The 20,888-nt window shown below is 44.6% G+C and overlaps 1 long non-coding RNA gene across 1 annotated transcript; it reads left to right on the top strand.

Annotated features, from left to right (window-relative positions):
• The first annotated feature begins 10,570 nt into the window (after positions 1-10,570).
• LOC118985428 (uncharacterized) lies at positions 10,571-15,600 on the top strand. The gene is made up of 2 exons (XR_005066118.1): positions 10,571-11,175; positions 11,563-15,600. It is a non-coding gene; the product is annotated as an uncharacterized LOC118985428 (long non-coding RNA).
• Positions 15,601-20,888: the final 5,288 nt, after the last annotated feature.

The following is a 20,888-nucleotide window of genomic DNA, read 5'->3' as shown; positions in this document are numbered from 1 at the left end:
GACTACCTCTTATGTGGAGACGTCGTGTTATGCTCTGGTGATACAGAATTGGTAAGACACAGTCCCCTGCTGAAAGGATGGATGAATGAAAACGCTCCTCCGGGCCTCACCCTGCTTATCACAGGGGATTTGAGTAGCAGAAAATAGCAGCTGTAAAGTCCAAAGTTGTTAGCCTGGCATTCGAGAACTTCTACAATCGGGTTCTAATTTTGTCTCTCCTCCACACACTCTTACCTCCAGCCAAACTGAACTGTCTGTTGTCCTAGAATATCCTGAGATGTCCCCATCTGTGTGTGTCTGCCCGGGCTGTGGTCTCTTCTCACAGTCTCTTTTTCTGTTTTTCTCTCACTCATGCCTTCCTCTTTCCCCATCTCATTTTGCCCCCCGTTTTTTCTCCTCTCCCTCTACTCCCCCTCTTTCACCATCTCTCCCTCCCTTTCCTTCCTCTGAGCTCTCCCTGAGCTATTTTCTACAGCCCCCTCTATCCCACCCACCTCCTGATTTCCCTCTCCTGTTTCCCAACCCCCTTCCTGCTCTGTACACAGTCCCCCCACACTGGGGACAAAATATGTAATAAGACAACCCAAATGAAACAGCTTCTAGATCTCACCACAAGAAGCCCTCAAAGTAGGGCGGAAAGGAGAGGGGAGAAACGAAGGTGGGAGGGGATCCTGGAGGCTGCCTAGCGACCGCCTAGAGGCTGGCGAATCAACGGCGCATCATGTCAGTTATCTACCTCCAATCCACCCCAGCTCTTCCCTTTCCTCCGTGATTGCAGAATTATGAAAAATCAGAACTGCAAAATCCTTCGCATTCATCAACTCTGCCTGCATAATTTTGCACCTGGGGAAGTGAGACACAGCTAGGGAAAAAGAGGCACAGAAAAGGGAAGCAACTAGCTAATGTCACCAGCAAGTCAGTGGCGCAGCAGTAACTGGAGTCCTAGGCCTCCCGACTTCCCAGACCAGTCTTTTCCCCTATACCACAGTGCCTTCCTTCCTTCCTTCCTTCCTTCCTTTAGTCACTAGTCCCTTCTTCCCCTGATTCCTAACACACTATTTTAGGCTTGGGATTACATCTGAGGATTCCCAGTACCCGCCATGTCCCACTCCAAATGTGTCGGATCCAGTGAAATAGAGGCAAAAGTGTCCAACCACATCAGAAAGTAGAGCCCTAAATCCTACATGCATGTTTGGTGGTGGTGGGGTGGTGAAAGTGTCTACCTGGCCTGTAGGGGGACCAGTCTTCTCTCCAGAGAGCTCTTTTAGAGGCAACCTCTATTGGGTTAAGAGATGCTCTGTTTCAGCAGACCATCGTGGCAGGACCCCTCCTCACCCCCTAGCCTAGCTGGCTGCCTGGCAGCTTTCCCTCTCTCCACCAGCCGCCAGCCTTCCCCCATGGACTTAAAACAGAGGCCACCCAGGCGCAGGATGGTCCATGGCTGCTGGTGAAGGTGGCTGGAGACAGGGGGGATGGGAGGGGTTTCCAGCGGCTCCACTTTCAGTCCTGCTCCTCTGCTCCACAAAGAGCCACTGTCTGAGCACAGAGGGACCCTAGAGGGAGGCCTCCCAAGGTGCTCAGCAACAGGGCCAGGTTTCATCACACTGGGCCTCCAGGCCAAGTAAACATCAGGGGAGGAACAGGTCAAGTAGTTTCACAGACAGACTCCTGGCTCCAGGCAAGCTCAGTGGCATCCTCACCCAGGGCTTCCCTGAGACAATAAGGAGGGCCAAGTTCATTTGCCCAACTTTCTCTAGAAATGGAGAGTTGGGATAAGGAACTGGCTCTGTCCTAGTCCACTTCCCATTGCTCGAGGAGCAAAGAACCATCCTATTCCCCTCTTCAGGGCAAAAGCTTTACAAGAAAATTTTTAATCAGTTCAGAGGAAGAAGAGAGCTCTGTGAGCCTGAGTAATCAAAGAGGACTTCCTGGAGGAAGCATAATTTAAGTGTGCTCTCCCTCCACGTTTAGGTAGAATCTCCACACATGGACAGGAAAGCAAAAGGCATTTTGGGTGGAGATCACAGCACTGACAAGTTGTAGCACCTGGAAAGCAGGGGCATTTGGCCTCAATACAGAGAACGTCCTGGCTAGGGCAGAGAATTCACATAGGAGAAGGTGGAAAATAAGGCTGGACAGTTTTGTTGGAAGTCTTAACAGCCAAACTGAGGAGTCATTACAGTTTCTGAGCAGAGTAGTGATGGGGTGAAAGCTTAGCGTTGGGATGTTCTGAACGAGGCCGTAGATTGAGCCCCAAACCTCTGGATAAGCTTGGGCTGGTTGTGGCTTACCTCTGGTGCTTGGTTTCTTCATCTTTAAAATAATAGGGTTACACTAGAGAATCTTGAAATCCCCTTTGCATCTCTAAACTAAAATGCAAGGATTTTCTGATGGGCAGCATGGACCCTATAGAATGAAGAGGCTGTGACGACAAGAGGCTGTGACAAAACCCCAAATACCTCTGGGCTGCATTTCTGCAATGAACCATCTGCTTAGTGCCTTGGAATGGCCATTACCACTACTGCCGCCATTGGGCACTATGCTTAGTACTCCCCCCCTTTTTTAAGACTTCAGTTTTGTGAATGGGAAGTACATATACATATTGCAAATTTTAAGTCATAAAAAGCTATATGTATGGTAAAAATAAGCTTCCCTCCTTACCCTATCTCCAGCCACCTATTTCTTCTCCCGCTGTTACCAGTTTCCTGAGTATCCTTTCAGAGATAACTTATGCATATATAAAGAGTGTTTTTCTTTACACAAATGGAAACATACTAGACACACTGTTCTGTACCTTGTTTTTTTTTTAACTTGGAAATTCTGGAGACCTTTTCATATGAGTATATAAAAAGCTGCCTCATTCTTTTTACAGCAAGACCATGACTTACTAAACCAGTCCCCTATAGATAGATATTTAAGGTGTTTCTTTTCTATTACAAACAATGCATCAGTGAATATCCTGAACATATACCATTCAGCATATGCTGGAATAGATCCACAGGATACATTGCAGAATGAAATTATGTGCTAAGTTCTTTATGTGAGTTAATACTCACAATAGTTGAAAGCAATAGTAATTATACTAATTATATAAATGAGAAAATTGAAGCGCAGAAAAATTCATCGACTTGCTCAAAGTCACACTGTTCTTATACAGTAGAGTAGACATTCCAATGTGGATAATCTGAAACTGGAGCTAACACACTCAATCCCCTAGTGGTTCTTAAGCTTTAGCACCATCAACATCACTTGGAGGGCTAACTTATACATATCTATGCCGTACCATAAAAGTTTCTGATTCAGCTCATCTGTAGTAGGATCCAAGAATGCCCCTCTCTAACACATTCCTAGGTGATTACTCTTTGAGAACCACTGCTCTGTACTGGTTCTCTCACCTTCAGCTGTGCAGTTTGTCCAAAAAGAAAGCAGTTGGTACTCAGGACTAGAGTTGAAGAGCACAGAAAAGGCTTCCTGGAGCCCTTAAGTCTGAGCTCTGTGAGGGCAGTGCTGACATGAAGTACTCAACAAATACTCATTAAAGAATGAATGAATAAATTGAGATACAAGCGCTCCATGCAACTTGGTATTGCCTCTTTGTCCAGCCCCCTGGGAGCCCCTGCCCTGGGGAAGAAGCCACACTGGTTCAGATTCAAGTTCATGTTGTAAGAGGCTATTATAGACTGTGTTCCCCCCAAAATTTACATGGTGAAGCCCTGACCCCCAATGTGATGAACTGGGACTTTTGGAAGGTAATTAAGTTTAGAAGAGGTTATGACGGTGAGACCTCCATGATGGGATTAGTGTCCTTGTAAGAAGAGAAATTGACTAGAGCTTTCTCTGTCCACCTTGTGAGGACACTGGGATTGCAGCTGTGTACAGGACAAAAAGAAGGCCTCACCAGAAACCAAATTAGCCCGCACTTTGATCAAGGAATTTCTTAGATAACAGAAATAAATATCTGTTATCTAAGACCCCCAGTTGAAGGTTATAGCATCCCAAACTGACTAAGGACCCTTGGGAGTGGAGCTTTTTATTTCCCCCCATCCCTCCCCTGGCTTTTAATGAAATCAATAAGGCAACCAGGTCTCTGTTATTAATGGACAGACAGCATATCAGAATGCTAGAGCTCGATCGAGATAAGTTACTCCCATGCTCTCATTTATTATTATTAATAGTAGTAGGTATAATTCATTGCACACCCATTCAATTGATATACTTCTTTAAAAAATTCCCTCTAATCAGTACTTCCTTCTCCTTATTCTGTACACAGCCTTCGTTTTTTTTTCCAATGCTATTGATGCGGCCAGTGCATGTGCACACACACACACAAACTATGGAAAAGATTTAAATCTGGGAGGAGATGTAATGTCTGTGGAATGCCCCTTCTGCAAAGCAGCAAGGCACCGACAGAGATTTCCCACAAACATGGAGGAACAAAGTTTTCAGGTCACACATTCTTGTCCTGAGGCACCTACATACCAGCCTAATTCCTCAAGGTGCTGACTCAGTTACAGACTTAGCCTCCAGAGCTAGGGAGCCTTGAAGACCTCCCCTCTCCACAGCTTCTTCCAGCTGCTCCCCACCCAGCCTCCAGTCCTCTCCTCCCGCCTGCCTCTCTCACAGACCTTCTTCCCTGCTGGTATCCTGTTTTTGGATCCTTGTCCCCCACCCCAGGCCCAGACTTATAACTAAAGATGCCCAGGTCCCAGACCTCTAAACAAGCAAAACCTCAGAAGCCATTTTGTTGAGCAGCTGGAGTGAAAGAGGCCATTAGTCAGGGAGAGAATTTCAGGGACCGAGCCAGTCAGGCCCAGCTGCAGTTCAGGCAGGCAATCTGATTCAACCAGCCACTACTGAAGGCAGAGGTGGTCGGCCATCGTGCAGTCAGGCGGGCCTAGTCAGACACAGATGCTGACAGTCACGCTGAGGCAGACAGAGTGGTCATGGAGGGACAGTCAGGCTGACTCAGTCATTCAGAAACCCAGTCTCTGAGACAGCTCGACCCAAATGGTCACCCAGAATCAGCCATACAGTCTGGAGCTGTGGTCAGTCCACACATCAGGTGGGCTGGTCCACCTTTCAGGTGCCCAGTCAGGTGAACCCCACTAGGCAGATAGGCTGTAGTGAGGCCAATTCAGCCCGGGTGGCCAGCAAGTCTCGGGAAGCCAGGCAGTTTCAGTCAGCTAGTGGGTCAGAGGACTCAGATAAACGTGCTCGGGTGTAGCCAGAAGCAGCCAGCCTGTCAGTCTCCGTCTGCTTCACCCGTGCAGCAGAGACAGGGTCTAGTGACTGGCACAGAGGAATCAGTCGTTAAAATGGTCAGTCAGACCCAGAGAATCTCCGTCACTCAGATACAGCTTGTTGAGCACAGATGGAGTCTGATCAGTCAGATGCAGTTACAGTCACTCAGCCAGACACACCCTGTCAGGCTCAGATGCCATCGGCCAGGTTTGGGCAGTCAGTCGGCCAGCTGTGGTCATGCAGACAGACCACTGGTCTGGTCTGTCAGGCACCCATGAAATCTGTGTTCATCATACACAGCCAGACAGGCTTGGATTATCAGGCAGTGATGGCGTATGCGGTCAGTCAGACATGGTCGTCGGTCAGACACAGCCTGTCAGCCACTCATGAAATCAGTCAGAACAATGCGGTTGCCTTGGAATCACCAGGCTGAGGCTCCCGGCCTCGTTCTGGACGGAGCCTTGCCTGGGGGCGGGGCCTCATTGAGGGCCCGCCCACCTCTCCGCTCCCGGCAGCCCTTGGGCATTGCCGTGGCAGCTTCGATGCAGCTCAGCTTCAAACGCTCCCCGCCCTGCCCCCATCCTGCCGCGCGAGCTCAGTACTGCAGCAGAGTCCCCGCTGCGGCTCCGCACTTTTGTCATCTCCTGGTGCAGACTGGGATGACTGGGAGACTGGAAATGACTCTCGTCAGGCCGCACAGCAAGACAGTGACAGAGACCCAGAACCTCTGGATGCCGTACTCCTTGCCTAAGAAGGAATCAAATTTCTCTAGACAGAGAGTGTACCGAGAAGAAACAGGCCAGGCCAGGATGTGTATAATTTTCTCAGGGCTTAGTAATGACTAGGGCAAGCACTCGCTTCGTACCAAGCACTGTAATCAAAGCTTCATGTACATTCATTTGAGCCTCACAATTTTCCTTTGAGGTTCTATAATTATCTTTTTTACAGGCGAGGAAACAGAAGCACAAAGGTGTTTGGTGGCTTGCCTAGGGACAGGGTCTGTGAGGTGGAGGAACCAGGATCGGAACCCAGGCGGTTTATCTCCCATTCGTTGGCATGTGGGCCCTTAACATTCGCTTTCCTCATCTCCTTGTGACGTCTGAAGGCAGCGCGTGAATCCCCTTCAACAGGCCTCCCTGGGCCTCTCCAGGACACCCAGTCTGTGATGGGCCCTGCAGTATGCAGGACAGTTTCTCAGACTTCTCGTTGCTTTTCCTGACCTTGACAGTGTTGAGGAGTACTGGTCATGTATTCCATAAAATCTCTCTCAATTTGGGTTTCTCTGATTTGTTTTCATGCTTAGGCTGGAGTTAAGGGTTTTGTTGAAAGAAACCACAGAGGTAATGCCCTTCCCATGACATTAGATCAGGAGCACGTGCTATCAACATGACTCCATCACCTGGAGTCCCTGGTCACTGTAGTGTTTGCCAAGTTTCTCCCCTGTGAAGTTAGGTGCTTCTCCTTCCTTCCTACTACTTGAGAGCAAGTCTCTAAGTGCAGCCCACACTCTAGGGGGGAATCAAGTTCTATATCCTGTATAGAACTTAATTATTTGGAGGGTATAAATTATTTGGAATTCTGTAAGGGAGAATTACAGAATTCCATTTATTTATTTGTTTATTTATTCAATCATTTATTTATATAAGTTTCAATTCACAGATATTTAGTTTATACTTAGGACTATAATCTAATACTATGTTATTTATTTTGTTGCTCAAATTGTTCCAGCTTTGGTCAGTGGGAACTTTTATAGGTTTTCTCTTCTGTCCCTTTGACACCAATTGTTTTGCATCTTTGTTGCACCAAGATAATTTTAAGTAGAACTCAGCTGAACATTTTTTAAGAATTGTATGTTTACTTTAACAGACATTAAAAAAACATATAACGAGCATTTCAAATTGATGATTTCATAAATACTACTGAGGACAAGGCTAATGTAGTGACTGTTTTACCTAATATCACTGTGTCAATTCACAATGAAGTAAAACCTGCTGCTGGTGGTACATGAGCATGGAGGAGGTTGATAAGCTGAATTGAGAACAATTCAAGTTGGAGAAACTGTACTAGGGCAGAACCAGTCCCGAATCCAAGCAACAAGGAGGAGGAGGATTATGAGTGGCCTCTCTGGGACACACTCATACACAATCCATTTCTAGGGCCCTGCTGCCAACCAGACCAACCTCAGTGCAGGTGCATGCTGATCCTGATAACAGCGGAACCATGCAGGCCCAGACCTGGGAGGAATGGATACTGCACTGTGTTTGTTTCCCAAGCAAGCTGCGTGGGTGGCTTGCAGTTCAGCACCATTCCTGCTAATGAGCTTGGAGCCTTTGGCCTAATAGCCTTCCCTGTCACAGGCCTGACATGTGACGTTCTCCAAGGAGAAGCGTCAGGAAGACTCATTATTTTTACTTTTGTCCCTTGTCTCATCCTTGATCTGAGACAGGCAGGAAGACATGGTGGCATCAGTGGTCAGACTAGGTGCACCCTTGACTCAGAGTTTTGTCTGGGGTCTCCAGGCCAGCCCCCCTATCTCACTGAGGATGCTCAGAATTGAACTGGAGCATTTAGCCCAACTCACTACAGAATCCTGACCCCTGACCCAGGTCTGCCCCACCGCTGAACAGTGACACCCAAGAATTTTTGGCATGATTTTCCAGCTTTTGGAAAGCCCTTCAAAAAAGACTACTTCTAGTTAGAATACTAGTTCTTCTTGTGAACTAGAAGAGTTACACAGCCTTTCACCATAAAAAGGTGGATAATGGTAGTATCAACATCACAGAGTCACTGTGCAAATTAAATGAGGCAATATATGTAAAGTGCTTGGCACAGTTCCAGGCCCACAGTTAGTGCTCAATACATTTGTTCATTTGTTTAACAATTATTGTCTACTATATGTCAGACACTGTACTGGGGGTTAGGAACATAGGGAAAAACAAAAAGAAAGTAAACTAGTAAATTCATAAATAAGATAAAGTATATAAAGCAAGTTCTTTGCACAGTGCCTTGCACATAAGAAATACACAGAAAGTTTCATTATTATTAATCATGGGAAGACATCAAGAGTTTTGTTTTATACAAGAGGAGTTTAAACTACTGTTGGAACATTCAAGTAGAGATATCAAGTAGGAAAGAGGATGTATACATGTTTGTCATCATTGTCATCTTTAGGTCCCAGAGATACCAGCCCTTTGGCTGCTTAGCAGGTAGGGAGCTCAGAAAGGGAACCAGGAACTCCACAGAGACTTTCCTTCTCCTTTTCTTGGTTAATGTATCAACCGCACAACTAGCCAGCCAGCCCTAGTGTTTGAAATCTTGTGTGATCCATGGCTTCTCCTTCCCTCCTCCCTCTTCTCTCCAAGTACTGAATGCCTCTGCAAAGAAACCCTCACTTCACCTGTTTTCTACTCCTGTACCTCCCCCTGTAGCTCAGGACTGAGTCATCTCACTGCGTACTAAAGTCCCAGTGCCCACAGTCCCTGGCCTTCTCATCATCCTCCCTTTCTTCATCTCACCAGAGGGGTCTTTTTTTTTTTTAATTTTTTTTATAAAGGTGGGTTCTCACATCTGAGCCCTGTTTTTTTAAATATTTATTTATTTATCTTTAGAGGGGAACAGAAGGAGAGAGGAAGAGAAACATCAATGTATGGTTGCTTCTCGTGCATCCCCTGCTGGAAACTGGCCTGCAACCCAGGCATGTGCCCTGACTGGGAATCGAACTGCCATCGTCTGGTTCACAGGCCCGCGCTCAATCCACTGAGCTACACCAGCCAGGGCAGAGGGGTCTTTTAATTACAGGATTTTCCTCCTGGAAATCCTATCTGAGACTGCATTGACAGACTTAAACCTGGACCAGCCCATTGATCTTTCTTTATATTTCTTATGTTGTAGCCAAAAACCCCCAGAAGACTCCATAAAGTTTGAAAATTCACAAGAAGGTCCATCACAGCATGAATTATAAAAGTTTGAAGTATAGTAATTCTCAACCATATTTTAGGTGACCTATCAGTACTGTTTGACACTATTGACAACTCTCCTCTGAAACATTTTCTTCATTTACTTTCAAGACTCCATACTCTTGTGGTTATTCTCCCACCACTCTGGTTATTCCTCAGTCGTCTTTGCTGGTTCCTTCTCATGGCCCTGATCTCTACCCATGACTCAGGACTCAGGCCTCAGACCACTCTTTCTCTAAATACTTCTTGGTTTTCTCATGCAGCCTCATAGCTGCTGATGCCCCAGCATTTATGTCTGACTCAGACTCTCCCCTGAATGCCAGTCATAAATCCAAATGTCCACTTCACATCTCTACTTGAATATCAAACAGGCATCTCAAATTTACTGTGTCCAGAACTGAATTCCCAATATTTTCCCCAAAACTTGCTAATTCCATGGTCTCTCTAATCTCAGTTAGTGGCAATTCCTCTCCTTCATCTGCTCAGACCAAAAGCCTTGGAGTTATCCTCAGTTCCTCTATCTCACACTCTACATCTGGTCTATCAGCAAACCCTGCAAACCCGATCTTATATTTATCTTGAATTCAACCACTTTTGCCACCTTTCCTGCCATCATCCCGGTACAAGCCGCCACCCTATTTCAATAAGTGACCCTATTGGAGTTACCTGGGTGACTTCACACTAGGCACGGCCTGTTCCAACCTCTACCCTTCTGCCTGCTCACTCTGCTCCAGCCTCTCTGCTGTTCCTGGAACAGGCCAGGCTCATATGCTCCAGCTTTAGAGCCTGTGCACTGGCTGTTCCCTTCTGCCAAGAAGGCTCTTCCACCCAACATCACCTCCTTCAGACATCTGCTCAAAAGCCACGAGGCCCCCATCCAAAACATTCTACACTTACACTTCCCATATTCCCCTTCTCTACTTTTAATTTTTCCATAGCACTTTCGTTTTCTATCTGGCCTTTTGTGCATTTTTAAGAATTGTCTGTTTTCTCTACCAGAATATAAATTTCAGGAGGGTAGAAATTTGGGGGGGTTTTTTTCCCTTCACTGATGCATTATCTAGTGCTTACGTGGCACATAGAAGGTACTCAATAAAAAAGGTGGTGAATAAGTGAATGAAAGATTGGAAAGAGCCTCCCAGTCCAACAGCAAGAGTGAAGGAACTGAGAAATATGCATTTTCGGGTATTCTGAGGTCACTAACAATTACCATTGCAAAGGACAAGCCAGTAGGGCGTCCTTTCCCCACGTGACCACTCCCTCGCCCGCGCTCTCCCATTCCCTCCCATTCCCTCCCATCCGGAACTTTTCAGTCCCGGAACCTTGGCTCATGGGTTCAGGCGCAGAGCACTTCCGGTGCTTCTCTTTTCTAGCCAGCGTCAAGAACTGCCAAGTCAGTTCCGGCAGAGATCGCAGTGAGAAGCAGTTCGCGGCCTTGTCCTCTGAGCGCCTCCGGGCCCTCCGGGCCCTCCGGCCCAGGGCCGGCGGGTGAACTGGGGGGCCCGGGGACAGGACAGCAGACTCTATCCTGCGGAGACCCAAAGCCCTCCCTGCAGTGCTCACTGGCCGGGCCCAGGCTTTGAAGCAGTAGCGAACCTCTCCCCGCACCCCCACCTCCATCTCGGGGACCTGATGACGGTGGCCTCAGAGCCCGCATCCTGCCCTGCGGACTGTGGGCTCTCCAGGACCACCCCTGCGGGGCCTACGTGGGGCCTAAGCGAAGTCCCCGCCAAGCCACAGAGGACCCGCAGCCTTTGGGCGTGGCAGGGCGAGAAGAATGGCGGCCGCTGGAATGCAGCGGAGGGCCCTTAGGCCTTCGAGGGCCCGAGAAGGCGAGTCTGTGTGGACACAAGCTCTCCCACCCTTACTTAGGCCTTGGAGCTTGGATGCGGCACCAGGGGCGACTCTTCTGCCCCAATTGGATGAAACCTCACCTCGTCCTGACAGCGATGGACAAAGGCCTTAACGGGCCCAGAAGGTGAGCAGAGCCCCAGTCGGCGATGGGTGAAACGGTTAGCGGGCCTTCGGGCGGTTGGTCTTCGTTCCACTATAGACCTTGATTTTGGAAGAAAGAAATGGCAGAATAACATACTACATTTGGCAAATAGGAAGAGGCCTTTGGGAAGATTTACTGGCCATTTTTAGAAGGCCTGTGTATATAATATGAAAAAGCTGCTCTCAACTTTCCCCCTAACCTTTCAAAAGAAGACTTTGCTACATCTAGGCTTTCTAGATGTGAAAAGGTTGCCAACGTATGATAAAGTAGAGTTAGAAAATCACGCGTCTTGCAAATGCCCATTAAAAAAAATTCAAAAGAAATGTCTTCTGGAAATGACTTTGAAATGGAATTGTTTGATACCTCTAGAAGTGACATGAAACATCAGGAGCGACACGCGGCCACGTTTGTTCAGTGAGGTAGAAGACTGGAGTGGAAGACCTTGAGGAGGAAGAAAAGAAGGTTCTGTGCCAGACTGGTCGTATTTAGAAGACATTTTCATGTTATAACCATTGTTTTTAATCTGTGCGTTTTATCCCATAGTACTGTATGATAGTTGACAATGCTAAGTACATTTTTGAAATATCTATCTTTCTACATGTTCTGAAGTGCCTGATAAAAGTAGAGGTAGTAAAAGGACATTTTAGTAAAGATCTTGTTATAATTCATATTAAATGTTGTTACTTTGGGAATGACCAAACCACCTCCTTGAACAGCGCCCCTTGTATCTGCCTGGTTCAGGGGAGAAGGAAGTGCAAAGAGCTCTTTGCCCTGTTTCTAAGTGAGGCGCGATCGACCATTGTCCCTTATGTTCCTGCATTTTGTTTTACTTAGCTGTGTATATAGTGTATATAATGGACAAATGAGTCCTGATTTACAACATCTGGTCTTTCTAGATGTTAAAAGAGGTTGCCAGTGTATGACAAAAATAGAGTTAGTAAACTAATACATTTTGTACATTTGTGTTAAAATTTCTAGGAAAGATTTGTCTTGTGCAAATTTGAGCATTATAGCCCACGCGGTTGGTATGGTACAGGAGCTGGAGAAGGGAAGGACAGTCTTAGGCTACAATGTTCATATTTCAAAGACACTTTCAGACTATAACTGTTATGTGTGTGCGGTTTATTCCAAACTGCTGTGTATATAGTGGACAAATTAAGTCCTTAATTTGAAACATCTAGTCCATCTAGATGTTTAGAAGTGCCCAACGTATGTTAAATGTAGAGGTAGTAAAATATCACTTTTGTAAATATCTTTTTACTAAAATTCATAGAAAATACCATCTTTAGGGAACAGAATTGTTAAACCACCTCTTTGAGCAGTATATGTGTTCAGTGATTTGGAGGAAGTGGGAGGGAAAGAATTGCAAAAGGTAGTGTGATAGTGTGTTTATATTTGGACATTTTCGGATAAAATCATTTTTGTATGTTATGTACATTTTGTTTTGCTGTATATAATGTATATAATGGACAAATAAGTCCTAAAATTGCAATATCTAGTTTCTGGATATTACAGAGGTTGCCAGTATGACAAAGTAGTAAAATTAGCACATTTTGTACACTTTGTGTGGAAATTCATAGGAAAGCTTGTCTTGTGTAAATGATTTTTAGATATAAGTTTGTTCAACCACCTCTGAGTATTACACATGCTTATGCTTGTCCCCTGGGTTGGTGGTGGAGAGAAGGGAGTGAGAGAGGGAATGGTTCAGGCTGACATGGCCGTATTTAGAAGATACCTCAGATTATAATCATTGTTAACGAGTGTGCAATTTTAACAGTGCTGTGTAATAGTGGACAATGAGTTCTTATATGAAATATCTAGCTTTTCTAGACATAGAGCATTTAAAAGTAGAAGTAATAGAATAACACTTCTTGTAAATAGTTTTTAAAACCTGATAGGAAATACTGTCTGTGGCAATGGACTTGATAAGCCACCTCCCCAAACAGTGTACTCTACGCTTGTTCACTGGGTTGAGGGAGGTGGGAGGGAAGAAATTGCAAAAAGATGTTCTGCTAGTGTGTAATAGAATATTTTAGCTTATCCTTTGCCCCATATGTTATGCACATTTCATTTAACTTTAATGTATATATTGTGAATATACTGGACAAATGGGTCCTAATTTTATAATATCTAGTCTCTAGATATTAAAGAGGTTGCCAATGTATGACAAAAGTAGAGTTAGTAAACTAACACATTTTGTACACTTTGTGTTACAATTCATCGAAAGGCCGTCTTCTGAAAAGGACTTTTGGGAATGAAATTGTAAGGTCACATCTAAGTGGCACATGTGCCTGTACTTGACCTGCTGGGTTGACGGCAGGCGGGAGGAATAGGGAGAAATGAAGGGCTCAGACTAGAATGTTCCTGTGCAGAAGGCACTTTCAGATATAACCATTGTTACATGTGTGTAGTTTATTCAACACTACTGTGTATATAGTGGACAAATTTAAGTCCTTTTTTGAAACATCTAGTCTTTCTAGATGTTTAGAAGTGCACAAAGTATGTTAAAAGTAGAGGTAGTAAAATAACACATTTTGTAGATATCCTTTTGTTAAGTTCATTTTAAATACTGTGTTTTGGAAATGGGATGATCAAAATGATCAAGCCACCTCTGAGCAGTACACATTATTATATTTGTGCTGGTTCAGCGGGGAAGGAGAGGCAAGTGCAAAGGGCTTTATACCAGTATGTTTATAGTTAGGCCAGATTAACCATCTTGGCATGTGCCTGTGCATTTTGTTTACTTAGCTGTGTATATAGTGTATATGAAGGACGAATGTCCTAATTACAACATCTAGTCTTTCTAGATGTTACAGAGGTTGCCAGTGTATGACAGAAGTAGTTAGTAGACAAATACATTGTGTACATACAGTTTGTGTTAAATTCCTAGGAAAGACTCCTGACAACTTGAGGAAGTGAAATTGTTAAGATACCCTTTAAGCATTACGGATGCTTCTTACACTTGTCCGCAGGGTTGACTGAGAGGAGCAGAGGAAGAGTTCTAGGCCAGAATGTTCCTTCTTGTTTAGAAGATACGCAGATTACAGCCTCCGTGTGCGGTTGGTTCACTGCTGCTCTGTGTGTAGTGAACAAACTTAGATCCCTATTTGAAACATCTGGTCTTTCTAGATGTTTGATAGTGCACAGCACATGTTAAAAGAGTTAAAGTGACATCCTTTAAGAATTTTTTTCTTGTTAATTTGTAGGAATGACTGTATTTGGGAATGGAATTGTCAGGCGTGGCTGTCTTGGAGAGTATGCCGGCTGTTCATGGGGGAGGGAGAAAGTGCAGAGAGTCGGGTTCTGTGCCCCCGACAAATTCAGATTGTCTAACCATTGTTACATATGTGCATTTTAGTTAATATTGCTATATATATTCAAGGATAAACAAGTGTTACTGCCGGAAGTATATTAAAGGTAGAGGTAGTAAAGTAATCCCTTTATAAATGCCCTTTTGTTCGTCCTGTATTTAGTCATTGAAATGGTGGAGGGGAAAAGAGGAAGGGTGCAGGGAAGGGCTCTTTGCTAGTTAGTATCTCTATTACCTAGAAGAAAGTGTTAGGTTATAACCGTAGGTCTAAATGTGCATTTTTGTAACTACCTTTGTTTATTGTAGACAAGGTTCATCATTTTGCAACATCTTGAGCTTTTTAGATGTCCAGAGGTGACAGTATATGATAAAAAATAGAGCTAGTGAATTAACCATTTTGTAAATAGCTTTTTGTTACAATTGATAGAAAAGAGGCATCTTGGACATGGGATTGTTAAACCATCTCAGAACTGGGCTGGTAGCAGAGGGGCAGGAGGAAGGCCGAGAGAGGGAGGGATGTGGGTGTGTCCACAGCTGCATTGTGACGGTAACTGTTGGTGTGTGTGCATCTCTCGGTTGTCCTGTAGGAATACACTGCAAAGTATTTCGGTTGAAACTTGCCTCCTTGCTAATATTTTAAAAGTACAGATCATAATGAATTCTCTTAGAAGCATTGTATTTTATGTACTGTCTTGCTTTGTGTCTCGTTTTTAATTGAACATTAAGGGAATGCATTGTTTTAATTGTAACTTTGCCAATATCTTTATCTAGAGGTCTGTTGCTGTTTTTGTCCTAGATGAAATTTTTGTCGCCAAGAAAGGCAGGATTACATTTTTTTTCTTCCGCCCTGAGTTGGTGTAGTGTGTATTCTTGGTTATCAGAATACTCAGTTTTGAGACGTTGAAATGGTAAATATTCATGATGTGTGAAAAAGCATGGTTCATAACTTTATCATCTTAATTACACAAAAATGGAAGCTTAGTTGTGTAGATGGTTACACAGGAGACTTAGGACATGTCAAACTGTAAACTGCTTGTGGTTATAGATGACTTTTTTCTTTGCTTCTTGTGTTTTTCAGTTTCCTGTTATATGCACTTGTTAACTTTTAAAAAATAAATGTTACTTAAAAATCCTACATGAAGTCTTCATTGCTTGTAAAGTTACCATACTCCACAGAAGCACGGAGTTCATCACACCCTTCATGCCTGGACCCTGAGGTATCTGGAGTTTCACCTCCTAAGACACCTTCTTCTAGCACATAGATTTTACCCACCCCTGGGGGCTCTGCTGTTTTTCAAGGTAACCTTGCACTTCGGTGATTCCAACTTTGCTCAAGCTATTCCTTTGGCCTATAGTGCCCTTTCTACATTTTTCACTAGCATTTCAAATTGCCCCACTCAAATTTTAATGTACACACAGTCTTATCTATGAGAACCTGACACCCAAGAATTACAGTGCCAGAACCAAATGTTGCAAGAAGGCTCCCTTGCAGCCCCTGTTGTGCCTTTTACACATGGACCCCACTTGTACTGTCATTGTTACTTGAAAGTGTCCTGGACTGAGTTCAGGCTTAAATCCACTCCGCATCACAATGCCTGACAAATCACCCCGGCTTAGGAAATGTCTCGAATGCCAAGGACATTCCAGGACATAGGCCCAGCTCTTTGGGCATTGTTGTACAGGCACTGGTTAGATGGCTTCCCAGGCTGGAAGTTCATTTCATAGCTGACCAAACCAGAGGGTACAAGTCAGATACAGCACCGTCCACCCCCAAGTCAGGCACAGAAAACCTCTTAATGGTATACCAGAGGGGTTCTTACTCCCAACTTTGAGGTGAGGCTCAGGACACGCCTTCAAATGTGGGGAGGTAGTGTTTAATGTTTCCTCAGGTGCTGTCGGTATAACCTGGGTGGCTTGGGAGCCAGTGAGCAGGTAGGGCAGGCCCATCCCATGACCTCAATCCAGGATGGTGTCTCTACCCTATCTCTCCTGTGGCTGCCCCTTTGAGACAGGTGTCAGCTGACCGGGATGGGCTTCAGAGGGGCACATATGTCTTGAATCCCTGTTTCCAGGGGGAAAACCAGGTGCACTCAGACAACTCATCCCAGGCTGAGACCAGTCTGCAAGCCCCAAATCTACTAGAGCTGGAGATAAAAGCTGAAACTCTGTTCTGCTGTTTAAGGTGGATTTGTGCATAAAGTTCCCTAGGGTAGAGCAGGGCAGGGGAGAGTAAGGCTCATAAAGAGCTAAGAGTCAAGGTTAGAACTTAAAACAGCTGTCCTGGGCCCCCAGGGCAAAGTTAGTCCTCTGGACAGAAGAGGAAAGGTTCAGAGAGTGGACAGCCCCACTGGGATCACACCTCATAGCTAGCAATACCTATTAACCAGGGAAAGAACACTGGATAGATAGGTAGCCAGAGGCCTCAGCTCTCATCTAAGCTGTGCATCCCCCTGGGGAATGGCCAAATGATCCCATCTGGGCCTCAGTCCCCTCATCTGTAAATGAGGGTTTGGTGGATGAGGTTTGCCCTTCCAGACACTGGGCCTTTCAAAGCCACAAATTTCAAGAGCAGCAGAGCCAGGGCCAAAATCTTCTAAATACCATTCTCTACTAAAAGGCAAAAGGGTCCATGGAAAAATGGCTGATTCCAGGGCTGCAGCAGGGAAAGTGCAAGATGATCCTAGAATAGCATGTGGCAGAGAACAAGGGAAGTGCTCAGAAAATGATAGGAACTTAATGCACTTAATGATAGGAACGTGTGAAAAGGACAACAGAAGTCAGCTTGAAGTAGCTTCCACCGGCCAAATATAACAACTTTTGCATCAAAATACAGAATGATAATAACAGAGTATAACATTAACAATAAAACAGAAAACTGCCCTGGCTGGTGTTGCTCAGTGGATTGAGCAACAGCCTGTGAACCCAAGGGTCCTTGGTTTGATTCCCAATCAGGGCACATGCCTGGATTGCAGACCAGATCCCCAGTAAGAGAGCATGCAAGAGGCAACCACACATTGATGTTTATCTCCCTCTCTCCCTCCCTTCCCCTCTTTCTAAAAATAAATAAATAAAATCTTTTAAAAAATAACCCCCACCCCTATATGTACTTCTCCAACACTACAGCCTTCTCTGACTCGAAATGGCTACTCCACCTTCCACTTGCTCAAACTAAAATCTTTGGAGTCACCCTTGACTCCTCTCTCCCATTCCTCACGTGTAGTCCATCAGCAAACTCTCATCAGTTCTACCATCAAAATACGTCCAGGATCAGCCCCATCATCACACCTCCACCACAGCCACTCTGATCCGAGCCGCTGTGATCTCCTACTTGGATTATGTGGCTACCCTCACCCGCCTCCCCCTTCCAACCCTGTGCTTAAACCCCAAGTCTGTACAGATCATAGTACTCCTTCGCGAAGAGCCTCCCGAATGCTCCCTTCGCATGATCATGAGCTGGCCCCAGGCCCCTCTGCCCTTGTCTCCTCTCATTCCTCTCTCCTTTGACTCCATCCTAGCCACACCGACCTTATGGCCGCTGTCTAGCCAGGCCATGCGCCCTACCTCTGCCTGGGGGGCTCTTCCCCCGTGCACCTGCACGGCTCACTTCCTCACTTCCCATACTCACCGACACCATAATCTTGCAGTAGCCTTCTCCGACTACCTTTTACAAAGTAGTAACCTGTAACCCATCTGCATCCCCCACTTACCCTGATTTTTCTCATGCCTTGTTTGTTTGACTATGGATCCAGAATACAAACTTGGTGCCAGAGGCTTTGTTTGGTTTGATGCTGTATATACAAACCCTGACCAAACTCCTTCTCCCCAAAGCGTATCTGCTGATCAGAGGTATGCTGATTAAATTCATCTGGGTTTTAGTCCGGTCCTGTAAGCTCCCATATGCCTCCCTATCTAATGGAGATGCCCAGAAGCTGGATGCCTAGAGGCTGAGGGTCAGAGGACACGCACTGGCATAAAGTGAGAAGGAGGAGGAAGAGGAAGATGTAGGCAGGCAACAGAGAAGCTCCAGGAATCTTCTCTCAAAGAGGCAGAGGCCCCATGAGCAGGGAGTTATTGTATGATGCCAGAACAATGTGTGAATGCAGAATGATTTGTTGGTGAGAGCTCTTTACATGTGCCAATCCCCCAGCTGCTGTGATCTGTTAAACTGAGAAATTCCCATTCGAGGACTTTTCAATTTCACTCTGGGCAGGACTGGCCTGGCCGCCCTGTCGGTCTTCAGGGCTCATGTACCTAGTATCTATACCATTTTGCCCCTGTCTGACCCTTTTCCTCCCACCTCAGGCTTTCTGAGAGTCAAATTCTGAATTTAGTATTTTACGTGGACTACTTAATTTTCATGACTTTATGAAATAGATGTTTTTATTATTACCAGGGGAAACTAAGGCAAAGAGAAGTCACTTACCTAATGTCATGCAGTTGATCTGCAGCAAAGTGACCTAAATCCATAACTCCTGCTCATAATCCTGCTCTGTGATGTCAGTAAAACCAGACAGACGGACAGGGAAAAGGCTGGCTTAATTAGGAGGCTTCCAGAAAAGCGATGAGCAATTCCTCTCCATCTCCACCTTACACAAAACAAGAGAAAGTCTTTAAAGGTAGTGTGAGTTTTAAGTTATGATAGGAAGGACTTCCTGATAGTTAACTTTCAAGATAAAACCCTTGAAAAGCTCTCAGGAAAAGATATGGTGTCAGTTTCCATCAAAATGATAGATGATCAGTGTTGTTAGTGCTTAAAGGCTGAGAGGCCACTGCCTTCTTCCCTGTGATAAGCCTTCAGTAAGGGATGAGGAGGCAACAGCCTTCATCTGCAGCCAACCACTCTACATACCAACTTCATGTATCAGAATGGGCCTGAGGCTGAGGAGTACAGAATCAAGTAGAATAGGCAGACCCCTAAATTAAGGTACCTCCCCAAAAAGGGAACATAGAGTAAACTGAGTAGAAGGCACACATGAAAAAAGAAGTGAGGATAAACTTTCCCAACCTCCTAGGAGGGACTGAGCAGATTCTTCCTTTCAAATAATAAAATACCACGTTTCTCTTTTTGCCTTGACCATCAGGAAGCTCAAAGACAGATTTTATCACCATCATGGCTAATGCTTATACACAAAACCCATGTTGACTTCTTCCCTTTTCTTCTTCATCTTAACTATATAATTGCTAGTGAAAGAGCATGTTTCCCTTCACCCTTGGATATTGGGGAGCTTATCATCAGATTTTAAAATCTATTATCACCTAATTGCGAGGTCAATTAGAGCTAATATTTATTCATATCTGTATTAGCTCCCACTGTATTTTCTCTTTTCAGCTATACTTTTTATTTTGAAATGTCACCCTCAAATTGCAAAAATGGTATAAGCCACTATAAAAAATAGTATAACGGTCCCTCAAAATATTAAAAATGGAATTATCACATGGAGTGTATACCAAAAGAATTAAGAAGCAGGGTCTTAAAGATACTCACACACCCATGTTCACAGCAACATTATTCATAACAGCTGAAAAGTGGAAGCCACCCAAGTGTCCACAGACAGATGAATGGATAAAAAAAATATGGTGTACATGTATAACGGAATATCATTTGGCCTTAAAAAGGAAGGAACTTCTGCTACAACATGGATAATCCTTGAGAGCATTATACTAAGCAAAATAAGACATTTGCAAATGTCTTATTTGTAAAGACAAGCATTGTAATTCCACTTACATAAGGTATCTAAAGCAGTCAAATTCATAGCGACGGAAAGTACATCAGTGGTTGCCAGGGGCTGGGAGTGGGGGGGGGAGTTATTATTTAATGGGTACAGAGTGTTGGTTCTGCAAAATGAAAGGTTTCTGGAGATGGATGGTGGTAAAGTTTGCCCAATAGTGTGAATGCACTTAATGTCATTGAACTAACTCTGCACTTAAAAATAGTTTTATGAGTAAAATAGTTTTATGGGTAAATTTTATGAGTACTATGTGATTTAAAATAATTTTAATTGTAAAAATGGTTTAAAGAACTCCTAAATACCCTTCACCCAGATTCTCCAATTGTTATCACGTTGCTGTATTTGCTTTGCCATTCTAAATATACAAACATATTTCTAAATCATTCGAAAGTTGAAGAAATCATCTCCCTTAAGGGCCAAGTATTTAAGTGTGTGCTTCTTAAAAACAAGGAGATTCTCCTACATGAACACCATACAATTACCAACATCAGGACATTTGACATGAATATAATACCATGATCTTAAATGATCTCAGTTCATTTTCACACTTCACCAAGGGTCTCAGGAATCCATTTTCTTGTTGATTCTGATTTTCTGTTGAGGGTGGGGAGGCTTTGGAAGTGGGAGAACAGGTGGGTGCAAAGGAAGAGAGAGCA

Source organism: Sturnira hondurensis, unplaced genomic scaffold (genome assembly GCF_014824575.4).
Source record: "Sturnira hondurensis isolate 20B ecotype Veracruz unplaced genomic scaffold, ASM1482457v3 Scaffold0004136, whole genome shotgun sequence".
Taxonomy (NCBI): Eukaryota; Metazoa; Chordata; class Mammalia; order Chiroptera; family Phyllostomidae; genus Sturnira; species Sturnira hondurensis.
The sequence above is the reverse complement of the archived record's forward strand: the minus strand, read 5'-3'. Positions and strand labels throughout refer to the sequence as shown.